At 41.0% G+C, this 16,249-nt stretch overlaps 1 protein-coding gene across 1 annotated transcript in view; it reads left to right on the top strand.

Annotated features, from left to right (window-relative positions):
- Positions 1–16,249, top strand: part of Gap43 (growth associated protein 43) — an 88,466-nt gene that overhangs the window by 27,957 nt on the left and 44,260 nt on the right. The gene's annotated exons all lie outside the window — the stretch shown is intronic.

Genomic DNA, 16,249 nt, shown 5'->3' with positions numbered 1-16,249 from the left:
GATGGAAGAGCATTTTTGTTGCTCATCTGAAGTTGGGTTGGAAGAAAAATCATTTAATCTATTTAAACTTGAACTTTGTAACAATGCAGTCTTCCATTTCCCAGGAAACAAAGGTATGTTAGTGGAAATGGCCTTGCGGTGAACAGCTTCTTAGAAAAGACAATTGTTAACCTTAAAACTTAAAACACCTCCCACACTATAATAACACAAGTGAAAATTTCTTCATCTGTCTGCAAAACTTCAAGTTCATCCAAAATGGAGCTGGAGAGCTGTCTATCCCTTATGAAAACGGGAGAAAATAACATTGCTGCGTTATGGAGATGAAGCCATTTTAAAATCAATTTTATTGTGTTTTTATTAGCATAGCTGAGTTATACACAACAATGCTTTCCATTATTATTATGTTTTCATACATGTGCATAATGTATCTTGCTCATCCTCCTTTCCTGTGTCCCTTCCTTTGACTCTCTCCCACACCTGCTAATCTCCTTTCTCTTTCCAACTAACTCCTAACTCCCCTTCGACTTTTGAGCATCTCCACTTATACCAATCAGGTTTATTAGATCATGGGTACCGTACCAATGGCTACATCACCAAAGAAAATTTCTCTCTCTCTCTCTCTCTCTCTCTCTCTCTCTCTCTCTCTCTCTCTCTCTCTCTCTCTCTCTCTCTCTCCCACCATTAATTCATATAAATCATCAGTTAGAGATGTGCTCCCATAAGTGCTTCTTCTCATCATGACAGGGTCTTCATGTGTCTGATCTTATACAGGGAATCATAGCTACAGAGCACTCTAGAGTGCAAAAGCCAGGTCCTGCTAGAAGACAGAAGCCTTTATTTATATCTGATTTCATTGGAAAAGGGATGTATGCATAAAACCACACACACACACACACACACACACACACACACACACACACTCACACACCTCCTCTCTGAGCTATGTGTTATGTTAGTCAGTTCAACAGTAGTGAGAAGGAAGGTTACAAACCTACTGTTTACCTGGAACCTTTGTGTCAGAATTCGATTCTCAAGAGCAACGTTATGGGAGAGAGGGTAGCTAAATGGCGATTCAAAGGAACCTTCTTGCTGCCTGGTTAAATGGTAGAAGGAACTGTTGGGTGAGGAGAATGGATAGAGAAGAGTCAAATTAATAGGCACCTGAGAAAGAGACACATTGAATTGTAAGTGCAGAAGAGGAGAGTTGCTTAGGCCTAAGGATACAGTTGTCATATGGTCATCTTCAGGCTTAAGAAAGAAACGTTAGGTAAAGGGCTTTTCAGCTACCTGCACTTACTACTAAGTGCTGTCTGATCCAGAACAGCCAGGGTACTGGGTAGTCCCCTGTGAGGAAGAGAGAAGAATCCAGATCACTTAGTGGGCTCTGTCACTACATCCATAAGTGTCCAAAGAGTGTTCCCTAAGGCCCACAGTCCATCCTGGCATCGAACCCCTCCCTTTTTCTCCCACCATGCAATGTATCACTCTTCAGGCTTTCCTTCCTGTACTTACCTTCGAACTTGTGCCTTAGAATGTTAGCTGGCTTAGGTGACTGCTCTCAGTCAGTTGCTACCAAATTCTTCACTCCTATCACTTACAGTTTATGTGTTTCGTATGTTTTGATCTTTTTTTTTTTTCTTTTCAATATCTCGGTCTAATAACAATGATACTTTTCTAGATACTATCTAGGGCAGCACTGAGCTTAGAAAAGCTGTGGACATTCTATGGACACTCAGACGAGTAATTAATTAAACACACTGCCTGATGGTTTGGATTCAGGGGCACCCTGAAGCTCACCCTCTTACCCTTGACATACAAAATCTGTATAAAATAAGGAACTGACAAGACCCCAGACTTTGGGGAGCAGAGGAGGGGGCTCAAACTAACTTGCTTTTTCCCTAAGCAACGCTGGTTTTGACTGGCCTCTCAGCAGTTTCCGCTCTCTCTTGCACACACTGATTTTTGGCTTCCTTTCCGTGCTTTAGTTGATCTGCCCTACTCCCTACATTTTGACATCTGTTTCCTTTGGACATCCCTACTTTGCACTTCATTCTCTGTCTTCCGCGATGGAACTGGCTCCTTCCGGGTGATCTCATCGCTTTGTTTCTCAGCGTGCTCCTCTCTCTCTCTCTTGCTGTCTTTCAGAGCCCCCACCTCTCAGCTTGCGGGGGTGGGGAGTGGGGGGTGGGGCTGAGGGCGCGGCTTGAGACCCCAGATCCTAGGATGCCAGGGCGGAGCACAGACTGCTCCTTCGGATGCCCCACCCGCACAGCCCTAGTGTTCGCCCAGAGGTCTGCAACTAGTGGAGCCCCTCCTCCAATTCCGCAAGCAACGAGTCTTAATGCTCTCTCAGAGCGTTAGGGAATTCTTGTTTGGGAGGTAATTGCTTCTTGCATAGGCTTTGCTTGAAGAACAAAAGCTTAAGCCTCTGTCCCAGACCTCTCAGAAGAACAGTGAGGGCCAATGGGCTGGGCTCCTTTCTTAGTCTTTTTAAATCAACCAGCTTGCTCCTGCTGCTTATGCACAGAGACCTGGGTGGTGTCAAGGTTACACAGCAGGTGACAAAGAATGGGAAAAGCTAACTGGGTCAATTGGAAGTCTGTCTCCATTTTTCCCCCCTGACTTGGAGGCTGCTAAGGGCACATTAGCATACCTCAAGCTATGTTCACTGTTTCCTTCAGCTGAACAAGGGGAGACCATAGCAAAGGGCTGGATGGTTTCTTTACCTCAGCAGAATCAGACATTTGCAAACTAAGTAAGAATCATGGAGGATGTTACAAAAGAGAAAGCCAGCTAAGGCAAAACCAGGGGCTCCATTTGAAAACAATGACCCTTTGGAATTATTAGAATTCATTTACATTTATTTAGGTTTCTCAAGTAACTGCACACAGTCTTTTTTTTTTTTTTTTTTTTTTTTACTCTCTCTCTCTTCAAACTTGGGAGCACAGTAAATGAAGCAGGTGGAAAGAAGTGAAATTACCGTCCATGTGGCGAAATTTAGATACTGTGAGATTTCCTTTCAGCTTGGAAGCACCTGGCACCACGGTTGTTCATTCATTCAGTAACATGAATGAATCTCGGACACTGGCAGTGGGGTAGGGTGGTGTTGCGGGCTGTACGTGACGTCACACTCACAAATGGAAGAATAGTGAGAAGCCTGGCAGCTAGCTTCCATGGGTCCCTGCCTAGGAGGTGGCAGCTGTGCAAGGACCCAGGATCACACAGAAACTACTGTGCAGAAAGATGACACTGAGCAGGCCAGCGCACACGGGCACGCGCGCACACACACACACACACACACACAATGTGTATATATATGTATGTGTGTGTGTACATTCACACACATATATATACATACATACACACACACATATATATATAATGTGTATATGTGTATATATATATTTGCATATCTTCTTTATTTTTAGCCATCTGACTTTATTCCTCCAACCAGCTTGTGATCATATTCTTCACATATACTCACACTGTGACTTTTTAAATGGTAACTTAGGCATTCCTTTAGAATCCTTCTCTCCCTTATCACAGAGGTTTTGGGGAAGCTGTGACTTTCTGCTGACTAATGAATGGTGTAGTGCCAGCCTTTGGGAAGAGCTGGTATCAGCATGTTATCGGCTGGCGTTTACAGGATGTTAGTGTCTATTTGACAATGAAATGATTCATTTGTCAATTCATAGGTACTATATATAGTAAAGGCACCCTCCACTGTAGGGAACCAAGCATAGGACCATAGCTGCCAGCAGGATTTCCCTTTTCAGCTCAGCGATCTACTGGAAGTGGCCTGTTTGCTGTTTATGTTAATGCATATAAACAATTAAGCATATGTAATTATGATAAAGTCAGTGACAGTAGAGGCCAAAGTCCAGGGAGGAGACCCCATCCATACTAGATTCTGCAATTAGATTACAAATCTCAGACACTTCATTTTCTAGGGAAATAGAAAATCAGAAAAAAATGTACATAATCATCTGCTGGTAGAGCTTTGATGCTTGGGGTGTTTGATTCATCAGATAGGCAGACTGAATCCACTGAAGTATAAGGACTTTCACAGGTCTCAGGCAGGTTGGGAGGGTCAAATAGACAGCCCTGGACACCTGACAACTCTTCTCTTCTTCCTCCTCTTCTTCTTCCCCCTCCTCCTTTCCCTCCTCCTCCTCCTTCCTCTCCTCTCCCTCCTCTTCTACCTTCTTCTTCCACCCCCTCCTCCTCCCCCTCCTCCCCCTCCTCCTCCCCCTCCTCCTCTTTCTTCTTCTCCTCTTCCCTTCCTCCCCTCCTATATTCCTCATTTCTCTAAATCCAATAAACAGTCAATCCTTGAAAACAGCTTTCCATGTAGAGTGCTATTCAGAAGGAACTGTGGATTTCGCAGAACAGGCAGTGTGGGTGATATGGCCAGCACTGTTCACATTAATGTGCCTAGTTTTTTTAAGATATAGATGCAGTAAACCTGGGCCAGGCAAGTCTGCACTGAGAGTGGCCATTGCCAGCTGCTCCCAGTAGTGCAGAGGTGGCTGGTCTTTCTGCTCCTGTAGCCTGCCTGCCTTTCCTCTTTGCTTTTTCTTTGCACAGATGCAGCAGCCCTGGGAGATTTAAGGACCCTTTTATGGTCCTGTTGCCAGGTCACAGCTCGATTTGCTAATATGGATGCCATTCACTGCCTGTCCTCAGCCAGGCTGGAGATTGTTAGAAGTCATCTCTAGAGGCTGGTGTCTTGAGCTAAAGGGTGTGATCTTTTATCTAGTGACTTAGCACCATTTAACTTAGTTCCACAAACCTTTCACACATAAGCAATTTGCTCAGCTCTGGTGGCAAAAGGCAAGTGTTTTTCTATGGCACGTGGGTCCTCCAGCTGTCGCTCATTTCTTCCCTCCCGGGAGTGCAGCTGCTGTGGTGCTAGCTGGCAGGCCTGGCCCTTCAGCTGGGGCTCTGCCAGTGTTTCTGTGTGTCTCCCCACCATTCACTCTTCTTTCTCTGTAATTCCTCGCTTTACACTGTTTTATTTACTACATGTCCAGGGGCCGTTGTACATGATGTAAGGAATAACTGGGCAAAGGCTCTCCTAAGGCAGGCAGACTTCAGTGTTGCCCGTTTCTCAGTTCTCTGAAGCTTGCTTACCTCCAAAGGGCCTTTGCCATAGCCCTGTACCTTGTCCCGGGGGCTCACTTTCAGTGCCTCTTATTATAACATACTCTCAGGATATAAGTCCCAAATCATAATCTGAGTGTGAAACAGTCAGAAGGGCTGAACCCCAGAGTCAGGCAGCTAAGGCAGCCAAGGCCCACTTCTTTTGCTCATTAAATATAGAACCCCACTAAGCATTAATTTTCTCATTTGTAAAATTACATTACTTAACTCATATATTATAATTATAGTGATGTCTACTTCCTACATGTTAGTATTTCCATGTAAAACATTAACTCAGGGCCTGACAAAGTGATCAATGAATGCTAACTTTTGTTATCCACATCATTATAATGACAGTTTTTCTTCCCTTCAAGAGTTTATAGGATAGTAGAGTCTAGGGGAGGAAAGTATGTGAATAGCTTTAACACAAAACAAACACAGCTAGAGATGCTATCGGAATTTAAGATAAAATTAATAGCCTATTCCAGAAGTTGGCAAACTGGGGTGCAACCTCACAACAGCTTTTACATTTTTAAATGGTTGAAAGCCACCTTAATGGATAAAAATATGTGTGGCTCCTTGGTATTACCCTTGGTATTACCTAGAATGCACAAATTCCCAATTCACAAATAACTTTATTAGAATACAAACATGCTCATTTTTTAGGCATTGTTCATGGACTACGTCACAGATAGAGACCATATGGTTCAGAAAATTTTTGAAAATGTACATATTTTTAAAATTTGTAATTTTTTGCGGAACAAATGTGCTAATTACTGGCGATTATCACTGCAGCAAAGCAAGAAAGATCTTCATCCAAGGAGCTGGGGGGGTTGGGGTGGCTCAGGAGGGATGTGAAGATCTATGGTGGACATGCAAGATAGAGGTCTCAAGCAGCATTGTCAGTGAGCGCACAGACCTTCACTAGACTTGGGCATATGAGGTGTGTGAGGGTTTCTTTGACTGAAGTTCAGCTCTCACTTAGAAGACTAGGTTGAACCCAAATTCCAAAGCAATGTGTATCTTCTTAACTTGATAAACAATGTACATACCCCCAAAAATTTGTGTGAGAGTAGGGGGGAAGCATACTATGCTATGCTAAAGAGACTGCTCTATTTTATTCTAGTTTAACTTAATCCGATGCGGGGAAAACAAACTATGTAAGAGAGATTCTTAGGTTGGGTTTTACATTGAGTATCACAGTGACAGCACCCAGTGTCAGTTTTAACACTTAAAATATGGAAAGAGTATGCTTAGGCATAGGTTCAGGTATTTGATCAGTGGAAAACCAACAGCCATTAAGAATCTTCATTCAGGAGATTCTCTTCTACTTCCAACTAGGCCCATTAGTTTTCTGATTCCACACAGTGATTCAAAACGTGTGCTCTATGTTTTGGGGCCACCTCTGTTTCAGGTCACCGCTACTCTGTTGAGACTGTCTGTCAGAAGCTCAGAGCAACTTTGGATCACCAGGTGCCCTGTCTGTGTTCAGTTTGGGGAAATTGTGAATAATTACTTAATCGCAGGCAGAGTTACTGAAGACCCCTGGGAATCTTTAATCACTCCTATCTGTTCTCATCCGGAGACACACAAACAGAAGAATCTATCTCATGATGAAAAGATCAGAATTTGAAGAGGAGTAATAGCATCATAGCGCATGGAACAAAGCTGTTAGGAAAGACTCCTGACTTTCCACGAGCTCACTTCCTTGCTCTCTCGAACTCCTTTCTTTCAAGGCAGGGGGCTTCCCTGTGTAATCCTGGCTGCACTAGAACTCTATCTATAGACCAGGCTGGCCTTGAACTCACAGAAATCTGCCTGCCTTTGCCTTCCCAGTGTTGGGATTAAAGGCAAGAGCCTTTAATAACTTTTAGTAGAAAACCAACAACAATTAAGAATCTTCATTCAGGAGATTCACTTCTACTTCCAACTAGCCCCGTTAGTTTTCTGATTCTATACAATGATTCAAAACGTGTTCTCTATGTTTTGGGGCCACCTATGTAACTTTTCTCAACATACATATCCCAAGAACCAGACAATATCTCCCTGTCTTACCTGGTTTAGCTGGATTGTTTTACTTAAAGAATGAGTTATAAAAATCTTTGGGAGAGCCTCCAGAATTAATTCAGAAGTTGTACATTTTCCTTAAGAATTTCAAAAGAGATCGGAGGTGATCCCCTCTTCCTACGCTGGTGGCTTTGAAGAATGAAGCATTTTCTTGTTGTAGGACCTCAAAGTAGGTGAGGTAACAATGGTTTTTCACCACAATGAACAGCCACTAAAACAGATAAAGCATTCATTCCTTCAAGTTTGATGACATAATATGATAACTTTGAGGACGTAATCTGAGCTGGTTTCATATTCACTATCTGCCTCCCTACAATTGTGAGGACATAAGAAATAGTTGGTGCAAGGGAAAAGCTATATTTAATTCAGAAACTTGGACTGGAATTAAATACTCAGACTCAGGACTAAATCCTAGAACCCATCCTTCTTTACCTTTTCTCCTATAAGAATTCACAACGAAACTATTTCATCTGTTTACTTTCCTCATTTAATTAAATGGCCATAATTTCTGATCTTAGCCCCCATCCCTCCTTCCCTTTTCTCTCAGAATTGCTTCTTCTGCCCTCTGATAATTTATTTTCTCTGCTTTCAAAATTAATAAGAAAGCTAGTCTTGGGGCAGCTTTCAACACTTCAAGTATGAATCTTCCCCCATCACATTCTTCATGGGGAAAACGAGTCACATCATCAGTGGGTGATGAGGTCATGACGCCACAGCCCACGCTTTGAAAAATACCATTTCCATTTTCTTTCTCTTGGAGCAAGATTTTGAAAGAGGGAGATGAAACTGGGGTGACAGCTCTGATGACTCTTTTAGAAACTGCCCAGCATTGCCAGACGCCAGCTTCGACAAAGCTCTATTCTGAACTGTATGCCCCCCACCCCCGTCACGTCTATTTTTGACTTTGCCTAGGAGGCTTGAGGGGAAATCTGCAGAGATGAGAGGTGCCTTGTTTTCACTTTGACTACTTAACTTCCTTGCTTTCTGGAGCTATTCCATGTCATCCAATATTTTGTTTCAAATACTAACTCCACTGCGTGCTTGCTATGTGATTCTGAGTATGTCAGTTATGCCCTATGTCATAGTCCCTTCATTTTCTGTTACAACATCATATTTTCTATTACAGCACTGGTGCTAGAGTTACATCAGTTATTATATAAATATACATATATATAGTAAGTACATTTGGCACACATATGTCAATAAATAACAAACATAATAAAGTGTTTAGAAGAATAGTTAAGACATAAAATTATGTATTTTTTGATTTGCTGTTAGCATTACACATATATATGATCATTACCCCCAGTACTAGTTTTGGTGGGGGCACATACTGTTTTTAAGAGCACATAGCCTTGAGACTTCTTATTCACTGAGCCGTGAAGGAATGAAAAGCATAAAATATTTATCAGTTAGCTCACCCATTTTCTGGTGACTGTGAAATAACAAATTTTACTTTGTTTGGACTGTCCTGTTGCAGGTCTTTCATAGGTACTGTAGATCTCCAGACTTGGAGCTAATATTAGAATTGCTACATTCTTGATGATACTTTCTGTCTATTGCTAAATAACTGTGTGACTCTGATTAATGTATAAAATATGAGATTGTATATATATATATATATATGTATATATATATATATATAAGATCCATCCTACTCACTGTAGAGCTTTTCGCCTATTTATTTCCTTATTTTGGAATGGTGACAGCAATTTAATTACTCTACCTCATTGGAATTATTTGAGAAATAATATGATTAAGTTTAAAATACTGCACAATGAATCACATACCAATTCAAATCATCTTTTCCTTTTCAAAATGGGATTTTTAGTTTCTTTTTCATCCCTCAACAAATAAATTTCATAATAACATGCACTCTGATGATAGATAACATGTACCCTTTCTAGATTAGGTACATGACATTCAGGTATTATTAATTTGCCCACAGGGGTGTGTCGAATGAAGTAAAAAAAAATCTGAAATTAAAATGCCTCTTTCTCTCAGGGAAAACCCTTCACAAACTAATCCCCCACAAAATGTGTAGCATTTGCATTTATAACTTTATCAGCTGTAGTTATGACCAGCCATAAATGCACAGAGTAGCTCTCAGAACCATCTCAGGCAGTTATTAAAATGTGCAAGGGATATAAGTCTATCCATTGTACATATTAAAAAATAGCAAAATGGGAAATTTTTGTGTGGTAACAGATGAAGGTCATATATTTTGAAAATGACCAGATTTCATCACTTCTGCTGGCCATGCAGAGATTTAGGGGCCGAGTAAAGTCCGAGAGGAAGGAGAGGGAAGCAGTTAGTGTTTGTCAGGTGAGAAATGAATGGAGCTGCAACTTAACCTTGACAGGGTAAACACAGCTCTCTCTTCCGAGGGACAGAAAAGAAATGAACTGCATCTTTTGGCATTTTTACACAGTTTACTGCTTATACTTTTAAAGATACATAGCTCTACAGTATAAGAGAGTTGAGGAGTGCCCCCAACCCCCATCTCTGGATGGGAATACCAGCAAGTCTAGTGATAAATAACATCTAATGGCCAACCCATAATTATCTTATTAACAAGTCATATTTTAGTATCCTAATGAGGTAAATAAACATTGTTCTGAGGTGGGGATAGTAATGATGGTGTCAGTGGTTGTTTGTTTGTTTGTTTGTTTGTTTTTGAGGCAGTGTGTCATGAAGCCTAGGTTGACCTTCAACTCACTATAAAGCTGAGGCTGGTCTAGAACTCCTGATTTCCCCACCTCGAAAGTGCTGAGATTACAGGCATATACCACCATGCCTGGAATGCAAGAGTGTTTATAATGTGAGGAATTGTTGAAATTAGCCATTTTGAGCATGCACAGTGTGTCAGGGACTGTATTAAATGGCTTCCATAATGAACTCATTTAATCATCACGACACAAAAAAGGAGTTTTGTTAGTCCTCCATGTCACCTGAGACTGACATGCCCAAGGTGGTGAGCTGGTAAGACTTGGGAGAACAGGATTTCAGACCTGTATTTGTTACTCATGGCCCCTACTCTAAAATAACCTAGTAATGTTGACTTCCTATATTTTATTTTAAGAAGCACTGGGCCACTTGGGATTAAGAATAGACTGTATCATTTAGAATCTGGGCTATACAGCTGTCTTTAGCTTTCCAAATATTTAGATTATGAATCAGGCAACATGATGTGCTCATTGCATGGTCATGATGAAGACCTAATTGAAGTATTACAATATATTGTCCTCTTACTACACAGGAGGGAGAAATGAGGAAAAGGTCTGCTGGAGAGTGGCTTGATGAACATCTCCAGGATACCTATCCAGCTGGCTGAGTTTTTCAAGTTTCCATACTCTATGTTCAGCCACACAAAGTAGTATGAGTCACTTACTACTAACCATCAATAGTTGTTTCCCAAGGATCAAGGATATACTGACACTATTTCAACTGCTGTGGGAAGGTTTCACCTCTGGTGTGGTCCTGGGCATGTCTGGGCTACTCAGCCATTTTTCCCCATATGTATTGGCTGACTACATTTCTCCCTAGCATTCCAGTTGTCACCAGATACATTACTTGCTTTCCTGTCACTGTGACAATATACCATGGCCAAGTCAACTTACAGAAGACAGAGCTTTTTTTTAACATACGGTTCCAGAAGTATTAGGATCTATTATGGTGGGGAAGCATGATGGCAGATAGCAGGCAGAGCAGCAGGAACTGAAGCTGAGAGATCACACCCTCACCAGCAAGCATAGAGCAAAGCATACAAAAAGTGAACTAGAAATAGCGTGAGTTTATACTCTCAAAGTGATGTACTGCCTCCAACAAGGTTCCACACCGAAGTTTCTTTCCCCAAGCAGTGCCACCTACTGGGGAACACTTATTCAGATGGGTGAGCCTATGGAGACATTTTTTTTTTCAAACCACCACAGCAAAAGAAACTTTATGGTCCCTCTGTGATTGTTCTGTCATGTTAGTCTTTTGGGAGGCCTGGTAGGGAGTTCTCTCTTCTACCTCAGTGGCCCCCAAAGGAATAGCAGTCTCTGTGACAGCAGAGCCTAATTGTGCCTGTCAGTAACTTCGATCCTTGATTCAATCAGGCAACCCGTGCCCATGTCTGCCACATCCACATGGTTTCTGTAAGAGCTTTGTTCGTTTCTGTTTAGCATGTATCATAGGAAATGACTAGAATAGATATATGCCTTGCCTTATGCCTAGGTTCTTTTAAACTCCAGTTTAGAGGGATGTGTCTTATTGATTCTGCAGAAGTGGCAATATGCTGCACCCTTCGTTAAGGAAGAACATAAGTTCTCTCACTACCACACTGCCAGGAATTCCAGGATCTTTCTTTGCTCACACATTCCGTTGGGAAATTGCTCAGTCATGAACGTGTCGCAGTTGCCCCATAACAAATAAAGAACTTTTACTGGGTCTTAAATTGTAATTGAATCAAGTTATGATAGTTGCTGGGAAAGGCTTAAAAGGTTCATTGCTTCTTCTGATATTTGGTTTCCTTTCACCTTGAGAAAAATCTTCAAATCAAGCAAGCACAGTGTGGAAGGAACCTTCTGGGTCTCAGATGTGACTATTCTCTTCTACATCTTCCCAGAAAGACACAAAGACTTTCTTGTAAAGAGCTAAAGGAGGCTCATTCTCTTTTCTCATTTGGACACATTTCAGTCTATTTCTGGATCTTTAACCACATTTAAAGCACGTGAAGAGGCCCTAGTGTAAACGTGTTTGATACTTGCATGATTTTTCTAAAGTATTGAAAACTACCAGTTATGATCACAGGGAGAATAAAACTTTACTAAATTAAGTTACTAATGAAAATAGAATGGGTCATAACTATTTGCTAAATTTCACATTTACATATTAATATTTTACTCTCGTTATTTTATGGGCCACATCAACTTCTTCATATACATGACCACTCTCTTGTATTAGAGGAAACATTGTTTACCACATCTCTTGTCCTTTGATTATGTTTCTTAAAAATATCTCTTGCTCAATCAAATTGATCATATTTTAATTTACTAAATACTCAGCTTTTTGAATTCTATTCTTTTGCTGAGATAAAATACCCTAACAAAAACAACTTAAGTTTAAAATGGGGGGGGGGGCTATTTCCACCCACAGTACAAAGGTACAGTCTCTTATGGTAGGGAAGCCAAGAACCGGAAGCTTGAAGCATCTACTTGTATCACCGCCACAAATAAGAGGGAGAAAGGGAAAGGCATTTGTTCGGCTTATTTTATCTTTTATATGCAGTCAGACCAGGACCTTCAGAAAATGCTCCATCCACCTACAGGATAGGTATCTTATGCCAGGTAGCTTCATAAACAGAATGCTTCACACGAATGCTCAATGGCTAAATAATCACTCAGGGGCATTCTTGGGCGCTTGTGTCTTAGACTCCAGCTACTGTCAAGTTGACAACTTACACTAACCCTTCACAACTCCACCCCTTGTCAATTTGATTCCCAAACACATCACCTTTAATCCATGCCCTTCCATTCCCATTCCCATCTTATAGTGCAAAAATGCAGTCAGTTGGTCAATAAAATATCCATAGTCTTTAAAAACCCCAATATCCTTGAAAAGTCCAAAGTCTCATCTGAGACCTAGAACAGTCTCTTAACTGTGAGTGCCTATTTAAAAAACAAAAATATAAATTATATAGTTCCATACTTGTGACATATACTGTCTAAAAGCGCAGAGTAAACAGACTTGTTGCAGAATGAAAGAATCACAGTTAGAAAAAAGAAGTGGCACACAATAATAGTTTTTAAAATATTTAAAACAATGCTACCTAGAAAAAAGAGAAGAAAAGTTGAAATATTTGTAGTATATAGAAGAAGATAGCATGCCAAGCTTGGCTTTGCTTGGAGGTTTAAGTGTTCCCATGATAACTGTAAAAGCCTTAAATTCACTGAGGTATCCCAGAAAAATGAATGTTATTTTTAGTTCTGAGCCTTAGGCACCCAGGAGACATATTGTATCCATCTCCTTACTTGTGTGTGTGCTTAGCATAGACACTCCGTACGTAGTGAGAGTGTTAACATGATGTTTCACAGAGTATCAGCTACGCCAAATGCCAAGTGTTCCGAGTTTACAATGAAATGAACTTGGGCTTGGGGGATGGGCACACTTGGTGAAAGGAACTGACTTAATCACACAATGGATGGGAAAAGATGAGTTTCCCTCAGTTTGTGTTTGTCCAGATTGATCCCTGGTTCTTCTGGAATTAAGTGACCTTAATTCTGGTTGAAAACTAGAAGCAGTGGAAATTCCCTGTGACTTGGGGGAGATTGGGTCGGATGGGGGTGAGTTATCTGGGACCTCCCTGACTAATATCTCATAGTGATGTATCTCATGTTTGGCACTGAGGCTTTTATTTAATAACCAGTGTCTTGTAGGAAAGCATTGTTCACCCACATAGGAGTCTGAACATCATTTTAAAAAAATGTCATATTTATGATTAGGTTACAAAGCAGTGGGCTTCCATAATGGTTTTTCACACATCCTCTGTTGTAATTAACGTTACTTAATCCTGTTTTTCATCTTTTAATATTTGTGTTCTTAATGGGACTCTAGCTTTCTTGAGTCTCTGGAGGGTCTCTCATGTACGTTGGCCTAATCTGGAATAACTGATTTGTTTATTCTTAGAAGGAGTCGTATTTGGATTGAAGAAGCACTTGGCACTGGTGTCCAAGTGCAGATGTCCTGTCGTAGAAGATAGTGCCTCATTCAGAAAACCCACAGTAGAGTACAGTAAATAGCATCTTGGCTCTACTCTGTGCTCCATTCACAACTGTTAATTTTACAGGGTTATGATTTCATCTCTGAGCAGAGGGCTCCTGGCAGGGACAGATGCGCTGGTGCCCCAGATTGTGCTGTGTGTGTCCCAGTAGGAGCCATCAAGAGCAGCAGGATGGCAGGAAGAAGATGGTGCTTCCGATAGAGAAGCAGTTGTAGCATGGCCCTGGGAGGAGGCAGAAAGGAGGAGGATGGGCCCTTTCAAAGAGATCACAATGTATCTTTCCTTCGGTTTAGAATCCTATGCCTGATAAACTAAGGGAAAAGAAAAAGTTGCCTCGAATGTTACAGAGAATATTGTCAATCTTGGTTTTAGCCAAGATGTATACTATTTTAAATAGTATACATCTTGGTTTTAGCCTCACATGTATACTATTTTAAAATGTATCTCTGTGTATCCACTAGCATGCTGACAGACCTAAGTACTGACAGGTCTGTATATCTATTCAAGGAATATCAAATAGGCCACGTCATGATTAGCTGGATCTGGGTCACTAGGCTAGGCTGGTATGACAGGTGGAAAAACATACTGTGTGTTGAGTCTGTGGCTTACTTCCTAGTCTAGAGCAAAAGGCAAAGAGAAAGCCGAGGCCAGATTTGGACCAAGCTTGGGACATAGTACACAGTAGATACTTACATTAATTTTTTGAGAGCAAGTCCCTATACTCCTTATTGCTATAATTCACAGCACCTAGAACAGGGCTCACAAATATGAGCAAAAGTTAGATGCTCAAAATCTAGTCATTGTGCACAGCCATTGTGCTCATGATCACGCTGAAGCTTTCTTCTCCAATGAGGAGGGCCTCTGAGGCTCCACTCCTTCCTGTGCATCTATGGGCTGTTAACAGTCCCTGAGAGAGGATGGTGTCAGTTTCTTCAGTGGTGTAGCCTCTTCAAGGTGGCCTATGCTCCAGGAAATAATGCCCCACATGCGTTCATGCAAATCAATGGGTCATACACAGAACAAGTGAAATCACAAAGATGGCTTGTTGGGAGGAAGTGTCTGGGCAAGAGAAGGCAGGGGGTGCAGCAGATGACAGGGTAATGAAGGGTGTGTGCAAGCGTGTAAAATTCAATACATGAATGTACACAGCCATCAAAGAATAAAAATGTATGTGAGGAAAGGATAAAGGAAGAGATAGAGAGACCATTAATAGCTAGGCAGGATACCATGGTGAGCAGCGATGTGGTATAGTCTTGTTTGCTTGTCTATTCATTTCTTTCCATGGCTATACTTTTTGTTCCTACCTTTTGATTGAATTTCCAAATAGACACAGGTCGTGTGTAGCACATGGGAGACTGTAAATGCTATTACCAAAGGGCAAAATGGTTTATATTCTAATTTCATGTCTGCAGTACCAGGATGCTTTATTTATGATAATAAAAACTAATTTTAGGTTTAAATGACTTTGGGGCTATGATTGTGACTTAGTAAATACAGGAAAAATTTAAGAACAATCAAAGCAATTTTTTCTCACCTTTTAAGACTCAGTGATAATGACTACTTTCTCTATTCCAATTCTGAAGTCCTGGTGTGCTTATTGATGGTGGTAGACCACACATTGAGATAGTTAATAGTTGGTGACTAGCATCATGAATCATCATATTCTGGCTTCCTCAATGCCCTGGAATTCATTTGTATTTGCATAAAACCCAAATGGGATTTACTATTAACTATTTAGCATGCTTCTTTCCTTGAGTATATTCAGTCTCTGATCATGCTTGGATGCATAGGTTGTTGCATAATATTTCTTAAATCATTACGCTTAAGAGTCCTCTGAAATCCTAAGAGCCCAGTATCTTTGAGAGCTCTTTCATAAAAACCTAAGGCAAATGTGATTAGAATTGTCGAGATGCATCTAAAACAAGGCCTGTTTCCATTTGGTTTGTAGAATAACACTGACTTGAGAAAGGAAATACATACAAAACTAATTCCAGTGATTTTTGTTTGTTCAGTTTGTTTTGTTTAAAGTAGGGTAGTGTGTTTTATTCTGTAGCCTCGGCTAGCCTGAAACTCACTATGTAGTCCAGGTTGGCCTTTAACTTGCTCCTAAGCTCCTTACTTCCTTTTCTTGAGACCTGGAATTACAGGGCTTCTCTGGCATACCCCTTGAATGCCTGGGATTCTTGTGGGGGTCAGAAGAATGGTAGCATTTGAGTAGTGACCTAAGTCTGTAATCCCTGCACAGGGAAGCTGAGTCGGAAGAAGCTAATCCTTCAG

The sequence above is a fragment of the Mus caroli genome, unplaced genomic scaffold, assembly GCF_978045245.1.
Source record: "Mus caroli unplaced genomic scaffold, Mus_caroli_1 scaffold_17, whole genome shotgun sequence".
In the NCBI taxonomy this organism is placed as follows: domain Eukaryota; kingdom Metazoa; phylum Chordata; class Mammalia; order Rodentia; family Muridae; genus Mus; species Mus caroli.
This window is presented reverse-complemented; position numbering and strand designations above follow the sequence as displayed.